Source organism: Bos indicus, chromosome 3, assembly GCF_029378745.1.
Source record: "Bos indicus isolate NIAB-ARS_2022 breed Sahiwal x Tharparkar chromosome 3, NIAB-ARS_B.indTharparkar_mat_pri_1.0, whole genome shotgun sequence".
Taxonomy (NCBI): Eukaryota; Metazoa; Chordata; class Mammalia; order Artiodactyla; family Bovidae; genus Bos; species Bos indicus.
The window spans coordinates 94,581,218-94,597,909 of record NC_091762.1 but is presented as its reverse complement, the minus strand read 5'-3'; the positions used below and the strand labels follow the sequence as shown (position 1 = coordinate 94,597,909).

At 44.8% G+C, this 16,692-nt stretch overlaps 1 protein-coding gene across 1 annotated transcript in view; it reads right to left on the bottom strand.

Annotated features, from left to right (window-relative positions):
* The window catches only part of RAB3B (RAB3B, member RAS oncogene family), a 71,058-nt gene extending 60,915 nt beyond the window's left edge, over nucleotides 1–10,143 (bottom strand). Inside the window, exon 1 of the mRNA XM_019957496.2 lies at nucleotides 10,002–10,143. The gene's annotated coding sequence lies outside the window, so the exon portion shown is untranslated. The remainder of the gene's footprint in view (nucleotides 1–10,001) is intronic.
* Between the last annotated feature and the right edge of the window lie 6,549 nt (nucleotides 10,144–16,692).

Below are 16,692 nucleotides of genomic sequence, written 5' to 3'. Positions count from 1 at the left end.
GAATCCCAGGGACGGGGGAGCCTGGTGGGCTGCCATCTATGGGGTTGCAGAGTCGGATAGGGACTGGAGCGACTTAGCAGCAACTGTCTCATAGCCCGAACTTTTCAGTTTTTCATTGCACAAGATGCAGAGCTCATTTCTAGACTGGCAAGTCAAAGGAATTATGCTTTTTTTCTATCCAAGACAAGGGAAGCAATCACGACCTCACACCATCCTCCGCTCTGCTACCGGTCATCTTTGTTTGTTTCCAAGAGAAAATTTCACCTTTGAAAGTATATATCCATTATTAAATGTTAGGGAAAAACACAAGACTATAAAAAAGAAAAATTTTAAATTACTAGATACCCCATCCTCTCAGAAACTGCCATCGTTAATATTTGAAGTACATTTCCTCCTTTATTTTTTCACACACCAGAATATCATCTATTTTGAAATTATATCCTATTATTTAACTTAAACAGTATATATATTGTGGTATACCTGGCCTTAATATCAGTAAATACTTGTTAAGTACTCGTTATTTTCCATGAGGGACATGGTGGTGACAATAACCATGTAACAGTTACCATTTATTGAGTGCTGCTGCTGCTGCTGCTAAGTCACTTCAGTCGTGTCCAACTCTGTGCGACCCCAGAGACAGCAGCCCACCAGGCTCCCCCGTCCCTGGGATTCTCCAGGCAAGAACATTGGAGTGGGTTGCCATTTCCTTCTCCAATGCATGAAAGTGAAAAGTGAAAGTGAAGTCGCTCAGTTGTGTCCGACTCTTAGCGACCCCATGGACTGCAGCCCACCAGGCTTCTTCATCCATAGGATTTTCCAGGCAAGAATACTGGAGTTGGGTGCCATCACCTTCTCTGATTTATTGAGTACTGTGATATAATACAAGATATGTATTTGGTCTGGGTACCTGGTTCCAGGCAGAGCTCCTAAAGCCTTTGGAATCTCTGGAAGTGCAAGTGATTAAGTGTCTTGTTGTATGCTAATGAGATGACTGGTGACTGGGACTCCAGGACAACCTCAGAGTAGGGGCTTGTTGCCAGAGGAACCAACCACACAGTTAGAGGATTGGAACTTTCAGCATCACCTGCTAACCTCTGGCGAGGGTAGAAGGGATGGAGATCAAGCTGATGACTAAAGGCCAATGACTTAATCAATCATGCCTGCAGGAACGAAGTCTTCGTAAACAACCCTATCCAAATGGGGTGGACATCTTCCAGGCTGGTGATGACATTGATGTGTTGGAAGGGTGGCACACCTGGAGAGGCCATGGAAGCTCCAAGACCTCCCTTTCCCCATACCCTGCATATGCATCTCTTCCACCTGGCTGTTCCTAAGTCATATCCTTTTACACTTTTGTAATAAACCAATGTATGCATTACTCTTTATATATATATATAAATAATATATATTGAAAACATTTATATTACACTAAAAATAATTCAAACTTTACAGTTTGCAAGTTATCATATAGTAAAATTACTATTATTTTATCACCATTTGTCATTTGCATTATTTTCTTAACTTTCAACATAAAAAGTAAGTAATATGGAACCTAAAGGTTTACAGTGAAAAGTAAGTCTTGCTTCCACCCCTGCTCCCAATCTCTAGTTCCTCTCCCCAGAGGCAAACATGTTAACAATTTATGTATCCTTCAAAGATAGTCTTTGCATATATAAACATAGAAGTCTATTCATACTTCATATATATATATATATAAATAAATGACAGCATACCATACTCTCGAGTCTATATCTTCCATGTGTATTTTAGTAGCTGAGATCTTTAGTTTTGTATCCTACTCCTTTTCACTTAACATTATATCATAAACATCTTACTGAGACTTTAAAAATTCTTGTAAATATCATTTCAATTGACTACACCTTATTTAGCCCTATGGTTGTATCACATGACCAATTCTTTAAAGTTGTATATTTATTTTTCTGTTCTCGATTATTATAAATTAAGTTAGAGTGACCATTTCTTTACATAAATATTTGTTCTCTTTCCTATTTACTTCTTTATTATGCCCATCCTTGCATGAAATGTTCCCTTGATATCTTGAATTTTCTTGAGGAGATCTCTAGTCTTTCCCATTGTATCATTCTCCTCTTATTTCTCAGCAATGTTTATTGAAAAGTTATACTCTGCTATACTCTGGAACTCTGCACTCAGTTGGGCATATCTTTCCTTTTCTCCTTTGCCTTCCACTTCTCTTCTTTCCTCAGCTATTAGTAAAGCATCTTCAGACAACCACTGTGCCTATTTGCATTTCTTTTTCTTTGAGATGGTTTTGGTCACTGTTACAAGAAGAGGTGGCAAGAGTACACGGAAGAACTATACAAGAAAGGTCTTAATGACCCAGATAACCATGATGGTGTGGTTATCACTCACTTAGATCCAGACATCCTGAAATGTGAAGTGAAGTGTGTCTTAAGAAGCATTACTATGAGCAAAGTTAGTGGAGGTACTGGAATTCAAGCTGAGCTTTTTAAAGTCCTAAATGATGATGCTGTTACAGTGCTGTACTCAATATGTCAGCAAATTTGGAAAACTCAGCAGTGGCCCCAGTACTGGAAAAAGTCAGTTTTCATTCCAATCCCAAAGAAAGGCAATGCCAAAGAATGTTTAAACTACCATATAATTACTCTCATTTCACATGCTAGCAAGGTTATGCTCAAAATCCTTCAAGATAGGCTTCAGCACTACATGCATGGAGAACTTCCAGATGTACAAGTTGGGTTTCAAAGAGGCAGAGGAACCAGAGATCAAATTCCCAACATTCATTGCATCATGGAGAAAGCACAGGAATTCCAGAAAAACATCTACTTCTGCTTCATTAAGACTGTGCTAAAGCCTTTGACTGTGTGGATCACAACAAACTATGGAAAATTCTTAGAGATGGGAATACCAGACCACCTTATCTGCCTCCTGAGAAACTTGTATGTGGGTCAAGAAACAGTTCGGACCAGACATGGAAATACTGACTCGTTCAAAATTGAGAAAGGAGTACAGTAAGGCTATATATTGTTACCCTGCTTATTTAACTTATATACAGAGTACATCATGCAAAATGCTGGGTTGGATGAATCACAAGCTAGAATCAAGATTGCCAGGAGAAACAGCAACAACCTCATATATGCACATGATACCACTCTAATGGCAGAAAGTGAAAAGGAACTAAAGAGCCTTTTGATGCGGGTGAAAGAGGAAAGTGAAAAAGCTGTCTTAAAACTCAACATTCAAAAAACTATCCAGTTCCAACACTTCATGGCAAATAGAAGGGGGAAAAGTAGAAGCAGTGACAGATTTTATTTTTTTGGACTCCAAAATCACTGCAGACAGTGATTACAGGATGAAATTAAGAGATGTTTGCTCCTTGGAAAGAAAGCTACAATAAAACTAGATAGTATATTAAAAAGCAGAGACATCACTTTATCAACAAAAGTCTGTATAGTCAAAGTTATGATTTTTTCATTAGTCATGTACAGATGTGAGAATTAGACCATAAAGAAGGCTTGCTGCTGCTACTGCTGCTGCTAAGTCGCTTCAGTCGTGTCTGACTCTGTGCGACCCCATAGACGGCAGCCCACCAGGCTTCCCGTCCCTGGGATTCCCCAGGCAAGAACACTGGAGTGGGTTGCCATTTCCTTCTCCAATGGATGAAAGTGAAAAGTGAAAGTGAAGTCGCTCAGTCGTATCTGACTCTTAGCGACCCCATGGACTGCAGCCTACCAGGCTCCTCTGTCCATGGGATTTTCTAGGCAAAAGTACTGGAGTAGGGTGCCATTGCCTTCTCCAAAAGAAGGTTTAGCACCAAAGAATTGATGCTTTTGAACTGTTGTGCTGGAAAAGACTCTTGAGAGTCACTTGGACAGCAAGGAGATCAAGCCAGTCAATCCTAAAGGAAATCAAGCCTGAATATTCACTGGAAGGACTGATGCTGAAGCTGAAGCTCTGATACTTTGGCCTCCTAATGGGAAGAGCTGACTCACTGGAAAAGATTCTGATGCTGGGAAAGATTTAAGGCAAAAGCAGAAGGGGATGACAGAGGATGAAATGGTTAGATAGTACCACCAACTCAACAGACATGAATTTAAGCAAACTCTGGGAGATAGTAGGGGACAGAGGAGCCTGGTGTGCTGCAGTCCACGAGGCAGCAGAGAGTCGGACATGACTTAGCAACTGAACAACACAACAATTTATTTCCTTAGGAGAGATCTCCAGAAGTGAGAAGAGAGAGATCTCCTGGTCAAAAAATAACTTTACTAAAACACAGATTTAATCCTTACCCATTTCCTTGATCTTATTTTACCCTATAAATAGACCTGGAAGATTAAATTGGAAGGGCAGTGATTACTATTCCCATTGGAGCAAGAAAGGAACTAAGAGCCAGAAGTTACGAGGATCTGCCCAGGACTCATAGCTAACAGCTGAGATTAACTTAGTACCATGCTATAATAAGGACTTCCCTGGTGGCTCAGATGGTAAAGTGCCTGCCTACAATGTGGGAGACCTTGGTTCAATCCCTGGGTCGGGAAGATCTCCTGGAGATGGAAATGGCAACCCACTCCAGTATTCTTGCCTGGAAAATCCCATGGATGAAGGAACCTGGTAGGCTACAGTCCATGGGGTCACAAAGAGTCAGACACGACTGAGCAACTTCACTTTATGCTGTAATAAGGGAAAAGTAAAAATCCCTGCTCTATTCCTTGGCTGAATTCTTGGGTGAGTTATATCAGCTTTCTAAGCCACAGTATTTTTACCTTGAAACCAAGAAAATACCACCTACTTCACTAAGTGATGGTACCAACAGAGTGAACATTTATCATATGTAAATAAGCTGGTGTGGTTTCTTGACCTATGGGAGGTACTCAATAAATATTAATTCACTGGTTTCTTTAATTCACTTCTGTAGTCAAGTGCCCCCTCCCTGATCTGGGCTCCATAATTTGAGCTTATTTGACAATTAACTGTCTATCCCTCCTTCTGGATTCATCTGAGTTTTATTTATCCTTACACCCTGTCAACACTGAACCTAGATTAAATCCTTGGGCATGTTACTCTTTTCTGTAAATGTTTATTGAGCATTTGCCGTGTGCCAAACTTTGATGTAAATGTTGTATTATTGGTCTTCATTTTTTGCAAGTGCAGCTGCTTGCACTCTTAGATTTCTGGAATTAGAAGAGATTTTAGAGTGGCAGCTTTATCATAACAAAAAAGTCTGGATCTTGGTCCCAAGCTTTTGCAGTAACTCAGTGTATGAAATTGGACAAGTAACCTAAACTCTGAGCTTCAGTGTCCTCATCTATGATGTGATCACATTACCTACTGCAGAAGGCTGCTATGATTTTTCAATAAGAAAACGTGTATAAGGGTGCTTCATACGTACAGTGTACGGAAAAAACTATACTGGCCTTGTGTAGAATTAATAGGTAAAGTGCTTGCCTTTATTAAGCTATGTCTGCCATAGGTGTGAGCCAAGAGTAAAAAAAACAGTTTCAGTTCCTGGTCTGATACACTCCCCTCATTTTCAGGGGAAAAAATAATCAAGGCTCCACAAAGAAAACTGATTTGTCAAAGGTCACCCAGCAAGTCAGTTGGAGCATCATTACTAGAACTTCTGTCATCTGATGACTTTCAGATTGGACTGGGCTTAAAGAAAATAAAAACCACATCAATTTTAGTGCATACATGCTCAGTTGTGTCCGACTCTTTGTGACCTCATGAACTGTAGCCTGCCAGGCTCCTCTGTCCATGAGGTTTTTTTCCTGGCAAGAATACTGGAATGGGTTGCCATGCCCTCCTCCAGGGGATCTTCCTGACCCATGGATCGAACCTGTGTCTCCCGTGACTCCTGCATTGCAGGCGGATTCTTTATCACTGAGCCACTGGGAAAGCCCACAACAATTTTAGGGTGAATAGAAAAGCATCCCCAGTGTGGCAGAAATCAAAACCAGTCTTGTAAAGCCATCATCAATCAATTAAAAATAAACAGACATAATTTAAAAAGAAAAGAAGAACATCCCCAGCACCTGAGATCTCTTTCCTAGCATTTGCCATACTCTACTGTCAACGTCTGCTCATGCGCACTCAGTGCAGCTTTCCCAGAAGATGGTGTGAGAACAGGGAGAGGCAGAGAGCTGAGTTCAATTGGAAGATAGATTCAGATGGGAGCCCCCAAGGAGATCTTTTCAAAAGGAAGGCAGGGGCTACACAGACATTCGAAAGAGAGGTAAAAACCACCCCAGCAGGCAGCTGCCAGAGGCAGATCTGAGCAGACAGGTCAATGCAGACTGCATTTGTCAGATAAGCATCAATCAGATCTTCCCTCTCTTTTGTGACAGTCACATAAATGATAGAGCTCTTGCTCTTCGTGACAAGCAATACAGATGAAGGCCCAGGGACCATCCAGGAAGTCATCTCTGGTTCCAGGCTGGGGGGAAGAAGGAAATGGCTCCTAGGAGAACTGGTGTGAAAAATAACACTTTGAGTCTGATCAACTAAGGAAGAGGCCTACTTCAGCCATGAAAGGGGGAAGGAGAGGAGACAGCCCTAAAATGCAGCAAGAGATCAACTGAATACATATAATGGAGAGGTACACAAAGGAAATTCCCTTTGATGGAAAGAGCACAGGATTAAGTCAGAGACACCTGGACTGAGCCCTGGCTCTCTAAGCAATTGTGTAACCTCAGGCAGATCACACCCTGGGTCTCAGTTTCCTTATCTATAAAATGAGTTAATAAAATGACTTCTGGGCAAACTACAGGAAGAATTAAAACTAGTATATGACAGTGCTTTATAACTCCTTTCCAAAAAAATTTTTTGTCTGTATGCTTCATGTTTTCTTCTACCAAGTCATCCTGGGTAGTGGAAATTGCTTGGGATTCCAAACAAACAGGTTAGATTCAGTTTCCAGGCCCAGCATTTATTAGCTATGAGACCTTGGCAAGAAACTTTGCATGAGTAAGACAGTTTCCTCATTTGTAAAATAACCATTGTTGGGAGGATTACAGTCAATCTTGGTGGCTCAGAGGGTAAAGAATCTGCCTGCAATGGGGGAGACCCAGGTTCAATCCCTGGGTTGGGAAGATCTCCTGGAGAAGGGAATGGCTACCCAGTTCAGTACTCTTTCCTGGAGAATTCCATGGACAGAGGAGCCTGGCAGGCTACAGTCCATAGGTTGCAAAGAGTCCAACACGACTGAGCAACTAACACTTTCAGTTCACTCACAATGTTGGTAAGGCATACAGATATGCTGCCATTTGACACATAGCGGGTGCTCAGTAAATGTAATTCTGTCTTCCTATTGGGAGTTAGACAATTGAACATCACCCTGCTATACACAATCTCCTCCCTAAAGCCATACTCCACTCACTTATCTGATTCAACCTTTCTTGAAACCATTCCCCACTGCCAGCCCAGCCCAGCCCACCTCCTCATTGTTTCCCTTCATCTCTTAGAGCCACAGAAACAATATTGTAATAGCTATCATTTAGTGAGCACCTAAATGCTAGGCACTCTACCAAGCGTTTTCATTGTATTCCGCCTTGCATACAATAGATGTTTGATAAATGTTCACTTCCTTCTCCAGGCTGGAAAGAGCGGTTGATATGACCACTATCATAATGTAGGCTGCCGCTACTGCTGCTAAGTCACTTCAGTCGTGTCCGACTCTGTGCGACCCCATAGACGGCAGCCCACCGGGCTCCCCTGTCCCTGGGATTCTCCAGGCAAGAACGCTGGAGTGGGTTGCCATTTCCTTCTCCAATGCATGAAAGTGAAAAGTGAAAGTGAAGTCACTCAGTCGTGTCCGACTCTTCATGACCCCATGGACTGCAGCCTACCAGGCTCCTCCATCCATGGGATTTTCCTGGCAAGAGTACTGGAATGGGGTGCCATTGCCTTCTCCGATAATGTAGGCAAACCTGCATAATAACGTCAGTGCCCTCTCTCTTCTATACAGTACTTTACAGTTTGTGAAGCTCTTTCACCCAAATTATATTTGATTCTCACAACAATTCTTGGGAGTAGGTGAGGAAATAGAGGCAAGAGCAAAACCACAGCTCAGTTATTCATTCAGTCAACATTCATTGAGCACCTACTGTGTGCCATCTCCGCTGTGCTCTGGGGAGATGAAGAGAAACCATAGGAATTCCAGCTTAAAGGGAAAACCTTTTCAAACATCCTCTACAGGTTACTGGTGCCTCCCTTCACATCATAATCCATAAGAAACTGGAGATTTATTTCTTGGGTTGGAGATCATTTTCGATTTTTGCCTTCTTCCATACTGTTTCCTCTGATTGGAACATACTTTCCTCCTGCTAGCTAAATCCTTCATGACCTCAAAGTCTTCCCTGACCCACCATCCTCCAGCAGAATGTCTTTGCTCCCGCAAACAAGCACCAGGGGCTTCCCCGGTGGCTCAGTGGTAAAGAATCCACCTGCCAATGCAGAGACATGGGTTCCATCCCTGGGTTGGGAAGATCCCCTGGAGGAGGAAATGGCAACCCACTCCAGTATTCTTGCATGGGAAATCTCATGGACAGAGGAACTTGGCAGGCTGCAGTTCACAGGGTCACAAAGAATCCAACCCAAGTGAGCAACTAAACAGCAACAACACAGCACCAGGGCTTCCTTATACCATAGGCGGCTTTTCCCAGACTTCCATCGTCTTCTTCCGTTTATATGAGTAGAACAGGTGGGCACACACCTGTGCACACAAACACATCCAGCTCTTTTTACTATCCCGTACCCTTTTCCATCTGGATTCCATGCAGTTGAGATGGATGTCCCTGTCCCTCTCTCACTCCCCTCCTCACCTCTACTAGCTGCCAGAGGCTGCCACCTTGCCCTCCCTAAAAATCTCTTCCTACACTTGGACTCTAGAACAAGAGTCCGCCTGTAGATGAATTTCCCTGTCAATGATTCTCTTCTTGTCTCTGATTCCAGGTAGCAGTATAATAGGCTCCAGTGCTTGCACCACCTCCTTAGCTTGTGAGGAGCTAAGACAGGGCTAGCATCCGGATGCTGTTGGACTCCACTCTGGGCCCCCATCATCTTCCCACTCTCACACCACAACCCATACCTGGCTTTCTCTGCACCATGACCCAGCCCATCCACCACCCTAAACTCTCCAAGTTCCAGGACAGTTCCCCCAACCCCCTGCTAAACTGCAGTGCTTCTCCACAGCCCACCTCTAGCCAGAACTCAGGCTCCCACAGCCCATATCCAAGGCCAGGACTCTCCCTTCATCAGCTCCCCACCCGCTTTCTCTGCAGCCTGGATAGACCTAGCCTTGTCTCCCACCTTCTCATTCTTCCTAGCTTCCCACCTCCAAGCCCCCACTCCAATTACCCACCTTGCCCATACCCAGCTGGGCTCCGCTCCACACCACACTCAGATTACCCTCTCCCCGCCCAGCACCCCTCTCCCGCCCAGCTCGCCTTCCCCTCCTCGTCTCACTCCTCCATCTCAAAACGACCCCCACCACCCAGTCCCCTCCCCTTAGCTCTTCACTTCCACACCTCCCCTCCTTCGCTCTCCTTAATCTCTTCGCTTCAACACCCCTTTCCCAGCCCCTCGGCTGCTCGGTACCCTCTGCCCGCACGGCCCCTCTCAGCTCCCTTCTTACATCTCCCCCGCCTCCATCCCCCTCCCCCCAGTTTCCCCCTCAACCAGCCTTCGCTGCGCTCCAGTTGCCGCTCAGCCTTCTCCCCGGCCCCGGCGCCCTCTTTCTTGTTCCTCCGATCCCGCTGCCCCTGCCTCTGGGGCTCCCCTCGCCGCCCTCAAAGCCCGGGTAGATGCTCCCCAGGGCCCCTCCCCGCGCTACGTGCCCCTTCACTGCCGCGGTACCCTTCCTTAGTGGCCTCCCCTGGCCCCTTCTAGGTGCCCCTTCCGCTGCCCTGTGCTCCTTCTCAATGCCCGCTCACTGTGCCCCGCGCCCCGCTCCGGGGATCGGTCCCAGATCCGCCCCAGGCGGGCTGCCGGGCCGCGCCCCTTACCTGGGACTCCGGGTGAGGACGAGCGGCTCGCTCCCTGGCAGCGCCGCGGAACCGCTGGACCTGGCGGCGGGAGGCAGAAGGCGCAGCGGGTTCGCGGAGCAGGGAGGTGGGGGGCGGGGCGGGGCGGGTCCGGTCCCCTCCGCGGCGACTTCGGGCAGAGGCTCGGGCTGCAGCTGGGCTGGGTTACGGCCGCTTCCAGGCCCCACCCATGCCCCGCCCAGGGGCAGAGCCCGCTATCGCGGGGCCCTCGGCTCCCGGCACGTGTAGGGAATACGAGGTTTCTTGGGGACCCGAAGATCCCCAATACCTGCTTGACTATCGTGATTTATCTTAATTCTCACGCCTCGTTCCATAGACTGAACTTAGTAGGGTAATCAAAGGGCTTTGATGATAAAGTAGATGATGATGGGTTTGTAGCTCTGCCATTTCTGAAGCTCTTGCCTGTGTATTTATCACTTCGTACTCAAAGAAGCCCACGGAGAGAGGCAAGATCTGGATGGCTGTCTACGTGGAAGCAAAGCCAGAAACCTGGGCATTGTTGTATACCCTATGCACTCCTTCACACCCTACATCCCATCAGCCTGGTAATAACGCCTCCATAAGGAGAAGGCAATGGCACCCCACTCCAGTACTCTTGCCTGGAAAATCCCATGGACGGAGGAGCCTAGTGGGCTGCAGTCCATGGGGTCGCTAAGAGTCGGACACGACTGAGCGACTTCACTTTCACTTTCATGCATTGGAGAAGGAAATGGCAACCCACTCCAGTGTTCTTGCCTGGAGAATCCCAGGGACGGGAGAGCCTGGTGGGCTGACGTCTATGGGGTCGCACAGAGTTGGACACGACTGAAGCGACTTAGCAGCAGCAGCAAGGTATCCTATGGAGAAGGGAATGGCAACCTACTCCAGTATTCTTGCCTGGAAAATCCCATGGACAGAGGAGCCTGGCAGGCTACAGTCCCTGGGGTCACAAAGAATCGGACACTCCTGATCGACTTTCACTTCACTTCACTTCAAGGTATCCTATCCCTTCCCTTCCTCTCCATCTCCACAGCTCTCACCCTGGTTCAGACCTCATCACTTCTTGCTTGAACTAAAGCAACGGCCTCCCAGTGGGTCTCCCTGCCTCCATTCTTAATCTACCATCTACATCAGCAGTTTGAGTGATTGTTCTATATGTCACCATGTTACCTCCACCCTGATGAAACAAACAAAACATTTCCAATGGCTCTCCATTACCAGCAGTAGCCTGGAGTGAGAAAATGTTCTTTCCTTGTCATTAGAAAATCCCAGCTCTGCCAGAGACGGCAGGTATAACAAGTAAATAGCATCCCATCCTTCGACTTCATTTCAATCTTCCTGAAGTCACAGGAACCAGCTGCCACGTTTGGTTTAGAATTATAATCCCTCCCCATAGTCATCCCCCTTCTCAAATCTTAGAGGTCTATTGTTGTTCACTCACTCAGTCATGTCCAACTTTCTGCGATCCCATTAACAGCAGCTTGCCAGGCTTCCCTGTCTTCACTATCTCCCGAGGCTTGCTCACACTCATGTCTATTGAGTTGGTGATGTCATCCAACCATCTCATCCTCTGTTGTCCCCTTCTCCTGGTGCCCTCCATCTTTCCCAGCAACAGGGTCTTTTCCAGTTAATCAGTTCTACACATCAGGTGGCCAAAGTGTTGGAGTTTCAGCTTCAGCATCAGTCCTTCCAATGAATATTCAGGATTGATTTCCTTTAGGTCTGACTTGTTTGATCTCCTTACTGTCCAAGGGACTCCCAAGAGTCTTCTCCAGCACCACAGTTCAAAAGCACTGATCCTTTGGCACCTGGCCATCTTTATGGTCCAACTCTCACATCTGTACAGGACTACTGGAAACCATAGCTTTGACTAATCAGACCTTTGTCAGCAAAGTGATTTATATGTTTATGTAACTGAATCACTTTGCTGTACACTTGAAACTAACACTAAGTTATAAATTAACTATATATCAATTTAAGAAAAAAATCTTAGACAACAGAGTCAGATATCAAAACATTTTTTCCCTACATTCCATTATGACTTTATCTACAATTTGTCTCTCTGGCCCAAGGAGCCACCCAAAAGACAGCCCCTCTGGTTGTCTGACTTTTCACTCATCTTTGAGCTCTTCTGAGCTTCTCCACTCCCTCCCTTTCACTCACCTTCCCACCATCCACGTCCTGACAGCCCTTCCCAATGTGCCCTCTAGAATCCTGTTCTTTCGCCAACAAACTTTCCTACACCCTCTGCTTCGTCAGAGCATACTCAGGTTACTTCTTTGCCTTTATTAATGCTTGACAGTCCTCCAGGACTTCTCCTGCCACCTTCTGCAGGAAAACTTCTCACTTCTCTACTCTCCACACATCACAGAACCAAGAGGTGGGGTTAGCATTGCCACTTCCACCCTTGTACCAAAATTGCTTCTCCTTTGGTCTCCAGACACACCGCTTCCCATCCCTCTTATCAAGGACATCACTGACCCCCAATTGCTCCACTGCATTGAAGATTCCAATCTCTGGCTCATGGTCATTCGCATTAGCCCTGTCCTGCCACCCTCCTGGTGCCTTTGGTAGCCATGTGGTTGCCTGATTCTTCAGTCCTTGGTCTCCTCTTCACTTTCCCTCCCATGGTCATACCTTGAATTTCTTCTGGGTGATTACCCAGAACTAATGCCTCTGTGATCTTAAAATCAAATATCCTATGCTGCCTGCTCCTTCACTGTCTTACTTGAGTTTTCTCATTTTCAAAATGGGTGTCATGATAATAACTATTCATTCTTCACAGGAATAATGAGATAACACAAAAAACCCACCCTTTGGGGGTTGGGAGACAATAGAAGAGCAGATGGTACTGGTTTACATCGCCTCAGGTCTTCTTATCACTTTCCCTTTCTTCCCAGACAGATGTAGTTTTTAATCCTTGTTCTACACAGTTACTTGCTGTGTGACCTTAGGTATATTATCTGATTTTTCTGACACATGCACCTCATTGTTATTTGTAGAAATAGTAATAATGTTGTGAAGATCAAATAAGAAAATGGGATAGCTACTGGAAAGCACTTGACTGAGTGCCAGGCACATAGTAAGCCCTCAATAAGTAGGAAACATTGTGGTTGTAATAGAACCAAAAACACTCTTTTTTAACAACTGCCTTCCAAGAAGGATAAACTCTAACATAGAGAGGTCCTTTTGTCCTGTTTAGGGCCTTGAGAAGTGTGGATATGTAAGTGTGAGAGGAGAAGGGAGACACTCACTTGCTCAGTGCAAAAAAGGAAAGGAATTTGGAATTTACTTAGCAAAATGGTGGGGGAAGTAATAAAGAGAGCTGGGAAGGGGAAAGGAAAAAAATGAGTAAGAAAATCAGTGTAAGGGTAGGTGCTGCATGGATAAAGGGTCAGAAGTAACCTTCCCATGGTAGGTAAACAGAGGGTGTTTAAGCACTGGAATGCATTAAATGGGAGAAGTTGTTTGTCACACATATAATGTAATCATCTTCTGTGACTCTCAACACTTCAGTAAAAGCCATTACACTCAGGAATGCTTCCTGAGAGAGAAGAGTTGTATGAATGAGTGAATAGGAAAATTGAGCAATGGGCTTTGTTTTTCTGAGTTGAAAAAGGAGAGTAGACGCAGAGACTATGGGAGCATTAAGTCTTTGTGGAATTTGCAGAAAACTTCAGGATGTCTTCCAACTGACAAGGGCAATAAAATGTAAAACCTGAGGTTCAGACTCATTGCATTTAGATCTTAAAGGGGCAAGAAGGTCATATCTGACATTTGGGCTGCATCATTTGTGCCTCTCTATTGATTAGCAGGTGATTACCAGAGAGAATACAGAACAAATCATATATTGGGCTGTCTAAATGCCAAGTAAGAATAAGAAGAAAGACAAATTCTACCTTTGACCTGGGAACAGACTGGCTAACAATAATAATCATTAAGACCTTAAAATATACTGGATTAACTCATATCTTTGTCTCATTTAGTCTTCAGTGCAATCATGCAAGGTATGGATTGCCATCCTCTTTCTATAAATGAGGAAATAGAAGTCAGAAAACTGAAATGACTTTCCAGGGTCACACAAATGTAAATGGAAGAACCAGATTTGAAACAGGTCTGTCTGACTCCAAGTCAAGAGCTGTTCCTACTAGATTACAGAATCATGGTTGCTTGGTGAACACCACTGGGGTTAAAGTCCTACGAACAAAATTTCCTTGTATCTTCTGTAGTCAGCCTTCTCTAGCTCCTAGTTTGCACATGACATATAAAGTGATGCTTTTTATTGAATGAGAATCAATCACTTACCCTCATTTTACATCAACTATACTTCAATTTCAAAAAGAAAGAAAGGAAAAAAGAAAAGGCAAGAAGGTAATGAACTTCCAGATGCTCAAGTTCGATTTAGAAAAGGCAGAGGAACCAGTGATCAAATTGCCAACATCCAATGGGTCATCGAAAAAGCAAAAGCATTCCAGAAAAACATCTATTTCTGTTTTATTGATTATGCCAAAGCTTTTGACTGTGTGGATCACAATAAACTGTGGAAAATTCTGAAAGAGATGGAAATTCCAGACTACCTGACCTGCCACTTGAGAAACCTGTATGCAGGTCATGAAGCAACAGTTCGAACTGGACATGGAACAACAGACTGGTTCCAAATAGAAAAAGGAGTATGTCAAGCCTGTATATTGTCACTCTGCTTATTAACTTATATGCAGAGTACATCATAAGAAACACTGGGCTGGAGGAAGCACAAGCTGGAATCAAGATTGCCGGGAGAAATACCAATAACCTCAGATATGCAGATGACACCACCCTTATGGCAGAAAGGTAAGAAGAACTAAAGAGCCTCTTGATGAAAGTGAAAGAGGAGAGTGAAAAAGTTGGCTTAAAGCTCAACATTCAGAAAACGAAGATCATGGCATCCAGTCCCATCACTTTATGGCAAATAGATGGGGAAACAGTGGAAACACTGGCTGACTTTATTTTTCCGGGCTCCAAAATCACTGCAGATGGTGACTGCAGCCATGAAATTAAAAGATGCTTACTCCTTGGAAGGAAAGTTACGACCAACCTAGACAGCACATTAAAAAGCAGAGACATTTCTTTGTCAACAAAGGTCCATCTAGTCAAGGCTATGGTTTTTCCAGTAGTCATGTATGGATGTGAGAGTTGGACTATAAAGAAAGCTGAGTGCCGAAGAATTGATGCTTTTGAACTGTGGTGTTGGAGAAGACTCTTGGGAGTCCCTTGGACTGCAAGGAGATCCAACCAGTCCATCCTAAAGGAGATCAGTCCTGGGTGTTCATTGGAAGGACTGATGTTGAGGCTGAAACTCCAATACTTTGGCCACCTGATGTGAAGAGCTGACTCATTTGAAAAGACTCTGATACTGGGAATGATTGAGGGCAGGAGGAGAAGGGGATGACAGAGGATGAGATGGTTGGATGGCATCACCGACTCAATGGACATGGGTTTGGGTAGGCTCTGGGAGTTGGTGATGGACAGGGAGGCCTGGTGTGCTGCGGTTCATGGGGTTGCAAAGATTTGGACACGACTGAGTGGCTGAACTGAACAGAAAAAGGTAATTGCTTAAGTGTGGATGTCACTTGGAATGTTCAAATCTTTACAAGGTTCAGATCTGTATCCCAGTGTGAGTCCCTCATAGTCAGCCTAGGAATGTAGATCTGTTGGCAAGTCGAGTGTTTTTCTCTGACCTCTTCAGCAGGTTGCCTCATATAACAGAGAAACTGGTGCAGGTGCCTGGAAGTCACCAGAATGTCTAAAGCAGCTCTAGAAACATAAGGCTCATGAGAGGAGTGGTGGAAGACAGGGATGGAAAGAGAAACAGAGGCTGGCTGGTCTAAGGCCTTGGAAATCACATTATTGGGAATTTACTTTACAAGCAAAAGGTTTGAAGCAATGGAGTAACCTGGTTATATATGCATGTACAAAAGACAGCTCTGGGGCTTTGTGGGTTGCTCAGGGGTAAAGAATCTGCCTACCAAAGTAAGAGATGCAGGTTTAATCCCTGGGTCAGGAAGATCCCCTAGAGGAGGAAATGGCAACCCACTCCACTATGCTTACCTGGAGAATCCCATGGGCAGAAGAGCCTGGCAGGCAATAGTCCATGGGGTCTCAAAGAGTCAGACATGACTGAACACATACACATACTTGCACAGGCCGCAAATTACATTAGAAAAAAAGAAAGAAAAGAAAGATAGCTCTGACTGTGGTGGGTGTGATAGATGGAGTGGGAAGGGTAGGGAGCAGGGAGAAAGGAGAGAGGGAACCCAGTTAGAGATTGCTGTAATAATCCAGATGAGAGATGAAGAGGACCAGAACTCATGTCAAGGCATGGGGAAAGTGGGAGGTAGAGGGATCCAGTGTGTATTTAGGACCTGGTGGCAGATTAAATGTAAGATGTTGGGGAAAGGGACTCTGCAGAAACAACCAGGTAGACAGTGGGGCCAGTCACTGGTAATGGGAATGGAGAAGTTCCTTCAAGTTATGCTTTTCTGCATGACAATCACTCCCCAAAGTTCAGTGGGTTAAACAGCAATAATTTATTATTTCTCACAATTCTGTGGGTGGCTGGATGGGTTCATTTGCAGATTTTATTAATATCTCAGATCATTTTTGAACAGCATTCAGCTGGAAGGTCACCCCTAGG